General features: G+C 40.1%; 1 pseudogene; it reads left to right on the forward strand.

Moving 5' to 3' along the window:
• The window catches only part of LOC107762725 (3-hydroxyisobutyryl-CoA hydrolase-like protein 5), a 91,226-nt pseudogene extending 75,914 nt beyond the window's left edge, over window positions 1–15,312 (forward strand).
• The last annotated feature ends 385 nt before the right edge of the window (window positions 15,313–15,697 follow it).

Below are 15,697 nucleotides of genomic sequence, written 5' to 3' on the forward strand. Positions count from 1 at the left end.
ACCCAAAATAACATCAAAACATCAAATCATCATCGGATTCAAGCCTATGAACTTTGAAACTTCTAACTTTCATATCCGATGCGGAAAACATCAAAACTAGTCCGAATGACCTCAAATTTTGCAGACAAGTCCAAAATGACATAACTAAGCTACAACAACTCTCGGAATTCCATTCCGATCCTCGGATCAAAATCTCACCTATCAACCGGAATTCGCCAAAATACTAACTTTGCCAATTCAAGCTTAATTCTACACCGGTCATCACAAAAATATGCCGGACACACTCCTAAGTCCCAAATCACCTAACGAAGCTATCCGAATCATAAAATTCGCATTTCGAGCTCTCTAACACATAAGTCAATATTCGGTTGACTTTTCCAACTTAAGCTTCCTTAAAAGAGACTAAGTGTCCCAAACCTTACCAAAATCATTCCGGAATGACTTCAAATTTTGCACACAAGTCACATTCGACATTACGGACTTGACCCAACTTTTGGATTCGCATTCTGACTCCGACATCAAAATTTCCACTTCCGGTCGAATTTTTCTCAAAAACCTTCAAATTTTTATAGTTAGCCAAATGACTTCAAAATGACCTCTGGACATTCGAATTCACTTCCGATCGTGCTACCAATCCTTAAATCATCCCCCAAAACTAACTGAATCATCGGAAATCAATTCCGAGATCTCTAACTAACAAGTCAACTTCCGGTTGACTTTTCCAACCTAATTCTTCATTAAAGAGACTATTTGTCCCAATTTCTACCAAACTCGATCCGAATTGACTCAAATTCACCAAGTACACATATTGAAGCATGAATAAGCATATAACAGGGAATACGGGATGGAATTACATGAGACGACGGGTCGGGTCGTCACATCTCCCCAACTAAAACAAACGCTCGTCCTCGAGCGAGTTAAGAAACATACCTGGAGTTTCAAATGGGTGTGGGTATCTGCTCCGCATCTCTTACTCGGTCTCCCAAGTAGCCTCCTCCATGGGCCGATCTCTCCACTGTACTTTCACTGATGCTATATCTTTCGACCTCAATTTTCGAACCTGTCGACCCAAAATAGCCACTGGCTCCACATCATAAGTTAAATCTTCCCCTAGCTGTACTGTACTGAAATCCAATATATGAGATGGGTCCCCAACATACTTTCGGAGCATAGAAACATGGAATACCGGGTGAACACCCGACAAACTAGGTGGCAAGGCAAGCATATAGGCCACCTCTCCAACCTTCCTAAGTATTTCAAAAGGTCCAATAAATCGCGGACTTAGCTTTCCTTTCTTTCCAAATCTCATAACACCCTTCATGGGTGAAACCTTCAGCAAAACCTTCTCACCCGCCATGAATGACACATCCCGGACCTTCCGGTCCGCATAACTCTTCTGACGCGACCGAGCTGTGTGAAGTCTTTCCTGAATCACCTTCACCTTTTCTAAGGCATCCTGGACCAAATTCGTCCCCAACAACCTAGCCTCGCCGGGCTCGAACCAACCAACTGGAGATCTACACCGCCTCCCATATAAGGCCTCACACAATGCCATCTGAATACTGGACTGATAGCTGTTGTTGTAGGCAAACTCTGTAAGTGGTAAAAATTCAACCCAAGAACCTCCAAAATCAATCACACAAGCACGCAACATATCCTCCAATATTTGAATAGTACGCTCGGACTGTCCGTCCGTCTGAGGATGAAATGTTGAACTCAGCTCCACCTGAGTACCCAACTCGTGATGAAAAGTCCTCCAAAACTGAGAAGTGAACTGAGTACCTCTATCCGAAACGATGGAAACTGGAACACCATGCAACCGCTCAATCTCCCGAATAAAGATTCTCGCCAGCCGCTCCGAGGAATATGTAGTACATACTAGAATGAAATGCGCTGACTTAGTCAGTCGATCCACAACGACCCAAATCGAATCGAACTTCTTCAAAGTCCGAGGAAGACCAGTCACGAAGTCCATAGTAACTCTCTCCCATTTCCACTCAGGAATAACCATCTGCTGTAGCAAACCGCCCGGCCTCTGATGCTCACATTTCACCTGCTGACAGTTGAGACACCGAGCCACATATCCCATAATGTCTTTCTTCATTCTCCTCCACCAGTAATGCTGTCTCAAGTCCTGATACATCTTCGCGGCACCCTGATGGATGGAATACCGCGAACTGTGGGCCTCCTCAAGAACCAAATCTCTAAGCCCATCAATATCGGGCACACAAATACGGCCCTGCATCCTCAATACACCATCATCACCTATAGCCACATCTCTGGTATCACCTCGCTGAACCCGATCTCTAAGGTCAAGCAAATGTGGATCATCATACTGGTGCTCTCTGATGCGATCATATAAGGAAGATCGAGAAATCACACTCGCCAACACTCGGCTAGGCTCAGAAATATCTAGCCGCACCATCTGATTGGCCAAAGCCTGAACATCAACTGCAAGAGGTCTCTCCCCAACTGGAATGTAAGCCAAACTCCCTATACTGATTGCCTTTCGGCTCAAAGCATCGGCCACTACATTGGCCTTACCCGGATGATACAGAATAGTAATATCATAGTCTTTAAGCAACTCAAGCCATCTCTGTTGCCTCAAATTAAGATCGTTTTGCTTAAATAAATGCTGAAGACTGCGGTGATCAGTGAATACCTCACAAGATACGCCGTACAAATAGTGCCTCCAAATCTTCAAGGCACGAACCATAGCAGCCAACTCTAAATCATGAACAGGATAGTTCTTCTCATGGGGCTTCAACTGACGAGAAGCATAAGCGATAACTCTACCCTCCTGCATTAACACACAACCAATCCCAACTCTGGAAGCATCGCAATATACCATGTATGAACCTGCAGCTGATGGTAACACCAACACTGGAGCTGTGGTCAAAAGTGACTTGAGCTTCTGAAAGCTCTCCTCGCACTCGTCTGACCATACAAATGGAGCACCTTTCTAAGTCAACTTGGTCAAGGGCGATGCGATGGATGAAAATCCCTGAACAAACCGACGATAATAGCCTGCCAGCCCAAGAAAACTCCGGATCTCTGTGGCTGAGGACGGTCTAGACCAACTCTGCACTGCTTCTATGTTCCTTGGATCAACCTGAATACCCTCGCTGGACACTATGTGTCCCAAGAATACCGTAGAACTTAGCCAAAACTCACACTTGGAGAATTTAGCATAAAGTTTCTCCTCCCTCAATCTCTGCAACACTACACGCAAATGCCGGGCGTGCTCCTCCTGGCTACGCGAGTATACCAGAATATCATCAATGAATACAATGACAAAAGAATCCAGATATGGCCGAAATACACTGTTCATTAGATGCATGAATGCTGTTGGGGCATTGGTCAGCCCAAAAGACATGACTAGAAACTCATAGTGGCCATATCTAGTCCTGAAGGCAGTCTTAGGAATATCTGAATCCAGGATCTTCAACTGGTGATAACCCAAACGAAGGTCGATCTTAGAAAACACCCTCGCTCCCTGAAGCTGATCAAATAAGTCATCAATGCGAGGCAAAGGATACTTGTTTTCACTGTTACCTTGTTCAACTGCTTATAATCAATGCACATTCTCATTGTGCCATCTTTCTTTTTCACAAATAACACAGGTGCACCCCACGGGGACACACTAGGCCGAATAAACCCCTTTTCTAGGAGTTCCTGAAGCTGCTCTTTCAATTCTTTTAGCTCCGCTGGTGCCATGCGGTATGGCGAAATAGAAATGGGCTTAGTGCCCGACACCAGGTCAATACCAAAATCAATATCCCGGTCCGGCGGCATGCCCGGCAGGTCTGCAGGAAATACATCAGGAAAGTCCCTCACAACTGGGACATAATCAATACTGGAAGTCTCAGCTCCCACATCACGCACGAAGGCCAAATATGATAAACAGCCTTTCCCAACCATATGTTGGGCTTTCAAGAAAGAAATTACTCTACTAGGAACATAATCAGTAATACCACGCCACTCGATCCTCGGAACACCCAGAATAGCCAAAGTAACTGTCTTAGCATGACAATCTAGAATAGCATGACACGGAGATAGCCAGTCAATGCCCAGAATAATATCAAAATCTACCATTCTCAACAGCAATAGATCAACTCGGGTCTCCAGACCCCTAATAGTCACAATACACGACCGATACACACGATCCACAATAACAGTATCGCCCACCGGGGTAGACACATGAACAGGTAAAGCAAGAGACTCCCGGGGTATACTCAAATAACGAGCAAAATATGAAGACACATAAGAATAGGTGGATCCGGGATCAAATAAGACATAGGCATCTGTGTGGCAGACTAAGATAATACCTGTGATAACAGCATCTGACGCAAGAGCATCTGTTCGGTCTGGGATAGCATAAAACCGAGCCTGACCACTGCCCGATCGACCTCCCCCTCTGGGGCGACCTCTAGATGCATGACCCTCACCCCTAGCTGACTGAGTGGGTGCTGAAGTAAATGGTGCAGAAGATGAGGACTGGCCCCTCTGCTGAGACTGACTGCCACGAAGCCGAGGACAATGCCTCTTCATGTGACCAAACACTCCACACTCATAACAACTACCCGACGCTGGATAAGGGAACTGATAGGAACCCCTCGTACCAAAGTGACTAGCTGATGCACTCGGTGCCGAAGAACCCTGGACTGAAGGAGCATGTGATGAACTCTGTGCTGGAAGGGCACCCAAAGAAGACTGACCCTGCTGAAATCCCTGATGACCACGACCTAAAGATGCCCCTCGATACTCGGAACGAGCCGACTGATGAGGCCTATAAGAACGACCCCTGCTCTGCTGAAACTGGCTCCTAGACGGAGCACCACTAAAACTACCTAATCCACGAGGCCTCTTGGCCTTCTGCTCCTCTCTCTCCTGACGACGATCTGCCTCAATATCTCGGGCAATATCGACTGCATCCTCAAAAGTATGGCTCAGAATCCTCTCTCGAGCCATCAGGATACGGATGGGATAAATGAGCCCATCCACGAACCTCCTAATCCTTTCCCGATCAGTCGGGACCATCCATGGAGCATAACGAGCTAACTCTGAAAAACTCACCTCGTACTGAGATACGGTCATATCTCCCTGACGAAGATACTCAAACTGCCTGCACCGCTGCTCTCTCTAAGATCGCGGTACCCACTTCTCCAGAAAGAGAGTGGAGAACTCCTGCCATGACAAGGGCGCTGAACCTACCGGCCTACGCCGCTTATATGCCTCCCACCAAGTAAAGGCTGCACCTGAGAACTGAAAAGTAGTAAAGGATACACCGCTAGTCTCCAAGATCCCTGCTATCCGCAGCATGCGTCTACACTTGTCTAGAAAACCTTGGGCATCCTCGCCCTGAGCACCACTGAAAGGAGGAGGTGCAAGTTTGCTGAATCTCTCAAGATGACGCTGCTCATCGTCTTGCATAACTGGGACCATAACCTCCTGAACTGGGGCAACCGGCTGAACTAGGACAACCTGATGTACTGGTGGTGCCTCTGGGGTCTGTAATCTCTGCACTATCGGCTCAGGTGTGCGAGCAACGGGGGTCTGACTACCTCCCCTTGCCTGTGAAGTAGCTGCTGCAGTGGTAGCTGAAACTGCCTGAGCCAGGTCAGTGCAAACTGATAAGATCTGTGCTAAGGCCTCTTGAAGACCCGGAATAACAATAGGCACAGCTGGTGCCTGACCATGTGCTGCTGGAATCTCTGCAGCTGGAGCCTGATCCTATGCCGGGGCAACTGGTGGGTCAACATGTGCTGCCCCTGCGGCTCTGCCTCGACCACGACTGCGTCCACGGCCTCTGGTGGCCTCAGTAGGTGGCAATGCTGGTCGTCCGTCCTGTCCATTAGCTCGTGTTCTCGCCATCTGCGAGAGAATAGAACAGCAAAATTCAGTTTTTTTGGGATCAACAAAGTCGCACGATAAGAATTCCAAGAATATGAAATTTTCCTAAAGGTTCTGCAGCCTCCCGAGGATAAGTTCAGACGTCTCCGTACCGATCCGCGTGACTCTACTAAACCGGCTCATGACTCGTGAGACCAAGTAACCTAGGCTCTGATACCAACTTGTCACGACCCAAATCCCGGTAGTGATGGCGCCCAACACACTACTAGGCAAGCCCGACTATTAGTCACACTTAACCCAATTTGTCAAAAATAGCGAATGGAAATATCAATTAATTCACGATCAAAGTACTGAAGAGTTTAACAAAATACACGACATGATCTCTCTAGGACCCGATGTCACGAATATGATCCTCTAGAATACAAAATATCACCCTAATACATAGTGTATCCAAAGTCTGATAATGCAGAAATAAAAAAGATAGGATAGGAGGGAAGAAATAAATGCTGCGAACGCTGTGCAGCTACCTTGATATTCCCGAAATGCTGGAATCCGTTGATCAACTGGATCTACTATGCCTGAGACTGCCCTGGATCTGCACACAAGGTGCAAGGAGTAAAGTGAGTACTCCGACCCAGTGAGTAGTAAAAGTAACTACAGTCCGAAGATAAGAAAATCCAGTAAATACACAAAGTAAGCTAAAATCTAAATATACAGCAACATATGGAACTGAGCAGCTAAACACCAGTATAAATACAAATACATGAATGCAATGCAATGCATATGATGGTACATTCCAGTACCCACTGCGGCGTGCAGCCCGAGCCATCCATATTTATTTATCATCGACGGCGCTCACTGGGGGTGTGTACAGACTCCGGAGGGGCTCCTACAGCCCAAACGCAATATCTTGGTCAGTCATTGTTACCTGACCGGTCAACCATTATTACCTGACCAATTTATATCACAAAGTGCCATTGTTACCATTGTTCCAAGTATATATTACAGTGTCATTGTTACCACTGTTCCAAGTATATATTATAGTGTCATTGTTACCACTGTTTCAAGTATAACATACGGTGTCATTATTGCCACTGTTTCAAGTCACTTTATAATCCGTCCAGAAAATAATATAGTAATCCCCTTGGGCATTTACAAAGTAGAAGTTCCCAGCCCGAAATACATTTAAAATGTCATTTAAGTTTTCAACACTTAGAATTATGGCTGAGTTTGCCAGGCAGCATTTAAAACCTTGGACTGAAATTAAATGATATGCAAATCATGCTAAGCAGTAATGTAAATCCTCGAAGTATTATTCAAGTCGGCACAAGGCCCCAAACATGGCATCAAGCCCAGTAATATCAATAAAGTGTGTGTATCAATCACCAGTATAGTATAAACATCACACGGGATGGACCAAGTCACAATCCCCAATAGTATCTGACCCCGCACTCACCATGGAGTGCGTGTCACACCTCAATATAGCGTTACGATGTGAAAGTCCGGGGTTTCAAACCCTCAGAACAGCATTTACATCTATTACTCACCTCTAACCGACCGTAGACTAGTCCGCAATGCCCTTTCCTCTTGAATTGACCTCTTCGCGCGTCAAATGTAGTCAAAACCACAATGAATACGTTACAATAGGCTAAGGGAATATAACCCAATCGAAAAGACTCGAAAAATGTCGAAAATCACGAAATTAGCAAAACTCGAGCCCCGGGCCCACGTCTCGAAATTCAGAAATTTTTACATCAATACGACCCTTATCTCTCCACGAGTCTATACATACCAAATTCACAAAAATCGGATTTCATTTGACCCCTCAAATCACCATTTAATTCTTTTAAGTTTCAAGCCCTAAACCACCATTTTTGTCCATAAATTACTTGAGTTTTCAGCTCTAATCCATATATTTAACTTGGAAATAAGTAGAAACAACTCACCTTTGATGCTTGATGAAATCCCCCTTGAAATTCTCTCCAAAATAATCCAAGCCAAATGAAAGAAATGAAAGAAATAAGCCAAATCCGTGTTTAAAAGAATCTGCCCGTGCTTCGTCGAGTTGTACCTTGCACTTGTGCTATACAAGTTGTACATCCTATTAAAAATTTTCCTTGTCGGATACCTTCTGTTTAAACACCCATAACGCCTTGTTTAAATATCCAAATGACCAACGGTTTGAAGATTTAGAAACTAGACTCGAAGATCTTTAATTTGATAGGTTGTACACCATATAACTCTTTATATATACCTAGATATGAGCTTCTAAATTAGGCTCCCCGAAATCAGAAAATTCTGGAGAACGAGCTCCACCAGTCATATTCAATCGACCATAACATTCTCTACAGATGTCCAAATTATGATTTCTTTAGCTTTCTGGAAACTAGACATGAAGGGATACAACTTTTGTTTTTTGAGCAATCTCAAAATTCCTTATATATCAAAAGATATAGGCCTCCGAAGTATGCTACACGATTGCATTTTTGTTGTGCAGAGACAGCTTCTGCAACCACTTTTCTTTTTTTTTTTTCGTTTTGGTCCGAATTTCATTCTGTTAACCTTACGAAATCCACCCGAGGCCCCCGGGACCTTAACCAATTATATCAACATTTCCCACAATGTCATTCAAACTTGTTCCAACCTTCGGAACATCCAAAATAACATCAAAACATCAAATCATCATCGGATTCAAGCCTATGAACTTTGAAACTTCTAACTTTCACATCCGATGCGGAAAACGTCAAAACTAGTCCGAATGACCTCAAATTTTGCAGACAAGTCCAAAATGACATAACTAAGCTACAACAACTCTCGGAATTCCATTCCGACCCTCGGATCAAAATCTCACCTATCAACCGGAATTCGCCAAAATACTAACTTTGCCAATTCAAGCTTAATTCTACACCGGTCATCATAAAAATATTCCGGACACACTCCTAAGTCCCAAATCACCTAATGAAGCTATCCGAATTATAAAATTCGCATTTCGAGCTCTCTAACACATAAGTCAATATTCGGTTGACTTTTCCAACTTAAGCTTCCTTAAAAGAGACTAAGTGTCCCAAACCTTACCAAAATCATTCTGGAATGACTTCAACTTTTGCACACAAGTCACATTCGACATTACGGACTTGCCCCATATTTCGGATTCGCATTCCGACTCCGATATCAAAATTTCCACTTCCGGTCGAATTTTTCTCAAAAACCTTCAAATTTCTATACTTAGCCAAATGACTTCAGAATGACCTCCGGATATCCGAATCACTTTCGATCGCGCTACCAATCCTTAAATCATCCCCCGAAACTAACTGAATCATCGGAAATCAATTCCGAGACCTCTAACTCACAAGTCAACTTCCGATTGACTTTTCCAAACTAATTCTTCATTAAAGAGACTATTTGTCCCAATTTCTACCAAACTCGATCCGAATTGACTCAAATTCATCAAGTACACATATTGAAGAATGAATAAGAATATAATGGGGAATATGGGACGGAATTACAGGAGACGACGGGTTGGGTCGTCACACACAGTTAGGACAGAGGGATGATTGCGAATTCATTATGGTTTGAACTATTGATATTTAAGTGAACTTGGGCCTGAATTGACTGGTTTTGTCATATTTAGTACTCCTAATGTGCCATACGTGGTGACGATCCTAGTAAGAAGACTATATTTGTGGATAGAGTATACGGAGAATGTGTGATATTTGTTCATGGATGGAACACTATAGTAGATCTACCAGTGTTGCCGAGGTCTGTCTTTAATGTTATTATGTGCACGGATTGATCGGTATCGTACTATGCGATGCACAATTGTCGGGTAAAAGATATTAGATTTGATGTTCCTTATGATCTTAGCGATTGCCATAGGTGAGGAATTTCCTAATACGAAAGTTTTATAAGTGATGAATACAAAGGTGTTCAACATATCTAATTATGATTTAAGACAATAGGGTAAAGATTCTGACCCTTGGGATAGTGGTAGTTGCTAATAAGTTTCCAAATGAGTTACAAAAGGCATATGTAGGGTAAATATGCAAATATAAGATGAGCTTAACGATGAGGTATTCATACCTCTCTTTTCTAGAGTATTGCTTGCTTAATATTCGAGGACGAATGTTCTTTAAGTAGGGAGAATGTAACAATCCAAAATATTTTGATATACTTATTATTTGTGAGATTGAGATTAATTAAATAATTAGTGAGCCTATATTACACATATTAGTTGGGTAATAAATAATTAGAATAATAAATACTGATAAAAAAAATGGGCTAGGCCCACATTATTTCTGTGCTGGCTTACGTGCAATGACTTAAGTTAGAGGGTAAGGCCATTATCTAATGCATATACATAAGAGATTAATCGGTGGCGCTCATGTTTTGGCAAGAAAGGCTATAATTTGTCTCTTTGGTGGAGTGCATTGTCGAAATCGGGAATTAGGAGACTGAGTGTGCTTTTGCAACTCAAATTTGCTATCCAGGTATAAGATTAACTTCACATTCCTAGTTCCTAGGATAATATTAGGGGTAATTAAAGCTATTTGTAATGTTGACAAGAATTACTTTGGATACATACTGATCATGGCAGATATATACTTAGAAAACCTTGGAAAAATACATAGAATCTTATAATAGAACCTTAGTATTAGTTAATAATAACAAAGCTCTTTAAGATTGGTATTATGGAGTCAGAATACTTGGCATAGGAATCTGTTCCAGAAAACTTCATACAATATTGGACTAATTGTATTTATATATATTCATGAGATATATTCATTCTTCAGGTAAAGATTCACATGTATCTATGAAACCGACACTATCATATTCTACTTAGGAATAAATTTAGTTTGAATGAGCTTTAATGTGCTTTTGAATATCCATGTAACTAAAAGATTAGTCGAGTAGTTAACATGCCACATGCCGATTATCAAATTGTACTCTAATATAAGAAATTAACCTGCTTAGCATAGTTGATATTGTTAATTAATATTTTGGATAGATTGAGTCAATTAGAGGCTGTTTGGTTGGTGTTCTAGAAGTCGCAAGGTTGGGAAACTTGTCATTTGTGAGGTAAGTGAGACTTTAAGCTTTGGGTACTTGCTTTTCTAAATCCGTTTGAAAGTATGTTTTATTTTTGCCTGGTCCATGTGTTGGAACGAGCGTTCACTTGGCAAAATCGGCGGTCTTTGACTAGCCGCAAATATATATATTATTTTTTTAATAGCTAAAATTATTTAATAAGTGATTTGTAGTGTAGTGTGATGTGGCGTAGCCTTGTGCTATGGCGTTGGAGCATTAGAAATTATTTCTTCGTTGCCGTAATATATTTGGGGCATTGTGTATACTGCCGCTATATATTTGGGGCATTGTGTATGCCGCTATGATAGATTTGGGGCGTTGTATATGCCGCCGCTATATATTTGGGGCATTGTGTATGCCGCCGTGATAGATTTTGGGGCATTGTGTATGCCGCCGCTATATATTTGGGGCATTGCATATGCTGCCGTGATAGATTTGGGGCATTGTGTATGCTGTCGTGGACTCGTTGGGGGTGTTTGGTTAATTTTCTACACTGTCATTAATGACAAGTCCTTAGTGTAGATTGTGTTGAGGTATATATAGTATTGTTGTTGAATAATTGTTTGGACCTTATATAGTGTTTAAATTTTGTACATATTATTTGTGTGCTCGTTGTGTGTTTGTTTTTCTAACACTTGTTCCAGAGGTAATCAGAGTTGCGGGTCGATGATCTTACTGGGTTATATTTACGTATAACTCACTCCTTACCTGCATGTCCATGCATATACTATTGGTGAAGAAGGTGATAGTAGCCGACGAGTTCGCTAGAGTTGATTAAGTTATTGAGGTGAGCCGCCGCATTGTTCGTGGAGTCTGTCCAAAGAGTCTTTATCATTTATTCATATGAGGTCTTTTGTAATTCTCTTAGATGCTCCATGGTCTAGTGTGAGATTTGGGTTAGAGTTTTAATCTAATATTTTGAGATATTAATTGTTCATAATAGTTATTAGATTATTTGGATACTCATTTAATTAATCAAATGTTGCAAATAAATGGCTAAGGTAAGAAAGTATGGTTCGCCCGGCAGGTGGTGTTAGCCGGGTGCCACTCACGTCTAGGGAGTAGTTTGGGACGTGACATTTATCCTCTATTATACTTAGGGGTCGTTTAGTACAGTGTATAAGAATAGTATTGAATAATGTATATTAGTAATGTACAGATTAATAATGTATGGGTTAGTAATACAACAGTACAATGCAGAGATTATTTCTTAATCACTATTTGGTGTGGTGTATTAAAAATTAAAATACATTGCATAATTTTTAAGATAATTAATTGTTTACAAAAATGCTCTTCATATTCTTTTGTTTTAAGAGACTTTAAGGATAATTTTATCCTTAACCATGCTAATACATGTATTAATAGTTTTGGTATTGCTAATATCATAGTTTGCTATGTATTAGTTAAGCATAGGATAATACCAAATAGGTTGTATAACTAATACTTGTATTAGTAACATATAGGTTGAAACATGTACCAAATAAGGGATTAGTAATACCAAAGTTAATACATGCATTATTTTCTCTAATGCATCCAACCAAATGATCCCTTAAGGGGTACTCAATCACTTAAATTTAGCAAATCCTCTTGTATTTTTCCTTGACCTTAATAGATGACCAACATGGACTAGATAGATCGATTTCACGTGTCAAAAAACTCTGGAAAAATGGTCCAAATTTGCCTATCTACTTTCAAACATTGTTAAGGTATGAGGCAAAAATGAGAATTTGCTAATAACAAAGATATGAATGAACCTAAAATATAACGGACGATAAAATTAAGATATTTGTATCGTAGGAGAGTATTTTTGACTATTTTGTGTTTCTTCTATGATGAATTAAGGAGGGATTGTTGATATATTCAAGTGATAATGTGTATATGTAGGAGAATACTTGGGCTTAACAGGGGCAAAGCTGAAGGGTAAAGAAATTGTTTCTGCTGGACTTGCCACTCATTTTGTTCCTTCTGATGTCAGTTCAAGCTTCATTTTTCTCTGACCTTTTTCTTTTCTTGTTTCAACTGATAACCAAAATAGAGATGTATGTTAGCCTTGACTTTGTAGTGTATACTTTTTGTTCCTTCTTTGAGTATATGCACAAAGAGTGTAAAGAATTTACACTATCAGTGTAATTCATAGCATAAGGGAAGTCTTGGAGCAACGGTAAGGTTGTCTCACGAGTTCGAGCCATTGAAACAGTCACTGATACTTGCATCAGGGTAGGCTGCCTACATCACTCTCCCTTGGGGTGTTGCCCTTCCACGGACCCAGCATATATAAACACAGGATACTTTGTGCACCGGACTGCCGTTATTTTGGTTATCATGCATATTAGGCTTGATATGAAAAATTACATGCGTTATGTAGGTCAACTTAACCTGATTGCCAGTACAAAGAACATAAAATCTATATTAATTTAATTTCATAGTCATCTTTAAGTATTTTGTGTTTCTATGAATGTTAGAAATTGGTTTGCTTGGAGAAGAGCTTGTTGAGCTTAACAACTGGAGAAGAGAAGGCTATCAGATCAGCCATTCAAGAATTCTCAACAAAAATTGAGATAGATGAAAGAAGTATCTTGAACAAGTAATACATTTATATTAATGTAATGCAATCTTTATTTATATAATCTTTTGATATGAACTGAGTTATATATGCATTATATATATTTAGGCTTTCCATAATCAATGAGTGCTTTTCCAAGGATTCCTGGGAGGACATTATGAAATCACTTGTAAGATAATTCTTCAGTCTTACTGCACGTTATGATGATAAAAAAATTTAGTAATTATTTTTATTTTCTATCTGGTGTCCGATACCCGCATTGGGATCCGATTAAATTCGGATTCGTGCGGGAAAGTCTCATATTGAGGGGTAAAGCGCTCTCTAACAAAAGCGACTTCATACATAAGGCTCAAACCCGAGACATCTGATTAAAGAAAAAGGAGTACTCACCATTCTACCACAATTCTTATTATTTAATGCTTATCTCATGTTCAGGAAGGTAGGAAATGATTGGATTGTAGCAGTGCTTGGAAGCTTAAAAAGATCGGTAATTCTTTACCTTTTACCAAAATAAACTTGCTTTGACTTCTATACATTTTAAAGACCAAAGGATTTAATTATATGCATTGACAATATAAATATTTTGCACTATATTAGTGTAGGTTACCACATTCATTCCAAAAATTTATATGTAATATCTTATAAGTAACCTAATTATGTATAATCTCAAATATTTCAGATTCGAGAAGGAAGAAAACTAACGTTGTCTGAATGCCTCAAGCAAGAATTTAGACTTTCAATAAACATATTGAGAACAATCATATCTAGCGATATCTATGAAGTAATTAAATATGTACATATTTCTCAATTATTTGTATTAAGAAATTTGAATTGTAATAATATCCCCCTTTTGAATCTAATTAGTTGAGTTATTGTTCCATTTATAAGGGCATACGGGCTATCACAATTAACAAGGATAATTCTCCAAAGGTATGTTTCTCTTCCTCTTTAGGAGAACCTTAGAGCAACACTAAAGTTATTTTTGTATGACATGTAGATCATGAGTTAGAGTCGTTGAAGCAGCCACTGATGCTTGCTTTAGGGTAGTTGTCTACATCACACCCATATGGGGGTGGCCCTTCTCCGAACCCCATATGAATGCGGAATATTTTGTGTATCGCGTTCCCTGTTTACATCACACATTCATGTTTGTTATTATCGGCAACCTAATTTAAATATATTATGCTACATCCGGTCCATATTATCTGTATCATAAGATTATCGCGTACAATTAAGAAAGATATCTAATAGCCTTAATTATAAGAGTATAGAACTAGACCGTTGTTTCTCTTAAATGTTTCACTTAATTAGCACTCCACTAATTTGAACAGTAATGGGAATTCGAAGAAGAAAAGTAACAAATACTTCTAATTATTCTAAAACGTCACATATTTTGGAACAAAATTAATATGTCAAAACAACTAATTTGCGTGACTGGAGGAAGTATTGAGTCGTGCAAAGATTTACGAAAATAAGAAAGAACAACAAACAAACCCGATGCAATCTCATAAGTGGGGTTTGAGGTAGGGGGAGGTTGTGTGCAGGTAGACCTTACCTGTACCTTGAGAAGGTAGAGATGTTATTTCTAATAGGCCCACGGCTCCAGGTAAAATGAGAAAGAAGTGACAGATTATGCTAACTATGGTTCTATGGATTATTTACTCTAGAAGTGCATTAGAATGGATTTAGTCCAATCTTTTATTTAAACTATTACAGAAGAACCTAATTAAACTAACTAATTATGTTGCTACTTGATTTGTTCTCAGTGGTACTCTCCAACTCTTGAGAAGGTGAAAGATGAGCAACTCTAACTTGATTTTCAAGCCATTTGAAGAACATTTGGAGCTCTAAATTCCAGACAAAGAAGAGTTCAGGTTTGTAAGCATTCAAAATTGTTCTTTTTTGCTTCAAAAATTACCTTACATTATATGATTATGTAATAATTCATATAATATGATCAACAGGTGGGATTGAAAATATGAAAATTCAGTATATTATCAACTTAACCAAGAGAAGAATCAAAGAGGAATATCCCAATCAATTGCTCTTGAAACTCGTCGTAGACAATCTGCATTATGAGATTATTAGATAACAAATTCTATTTTATTTATAGAAACGTATGTTTGAGGCAAAGACGATTTGGTAAGGGGTATCATCTGAATATCTGATACTGCTATCGGAAAAAAATCTTTTTTA

Source organism: Nicotiana tabacum, chromosome 8, assembly GCF_000715075.1.
Source record: "Nicotiana tabacum cultivar K326 chromosome 8, ASM71507v2, whole genome shotgun sequence".
In the NCBI taxonomy this organism is placed as follows: Eukaryota; Viridiplantae; Streptophyta; class Magnoliopsida; order Solanales; family Solanaceae; genus Nicotiana; species Nicotiana tabacum.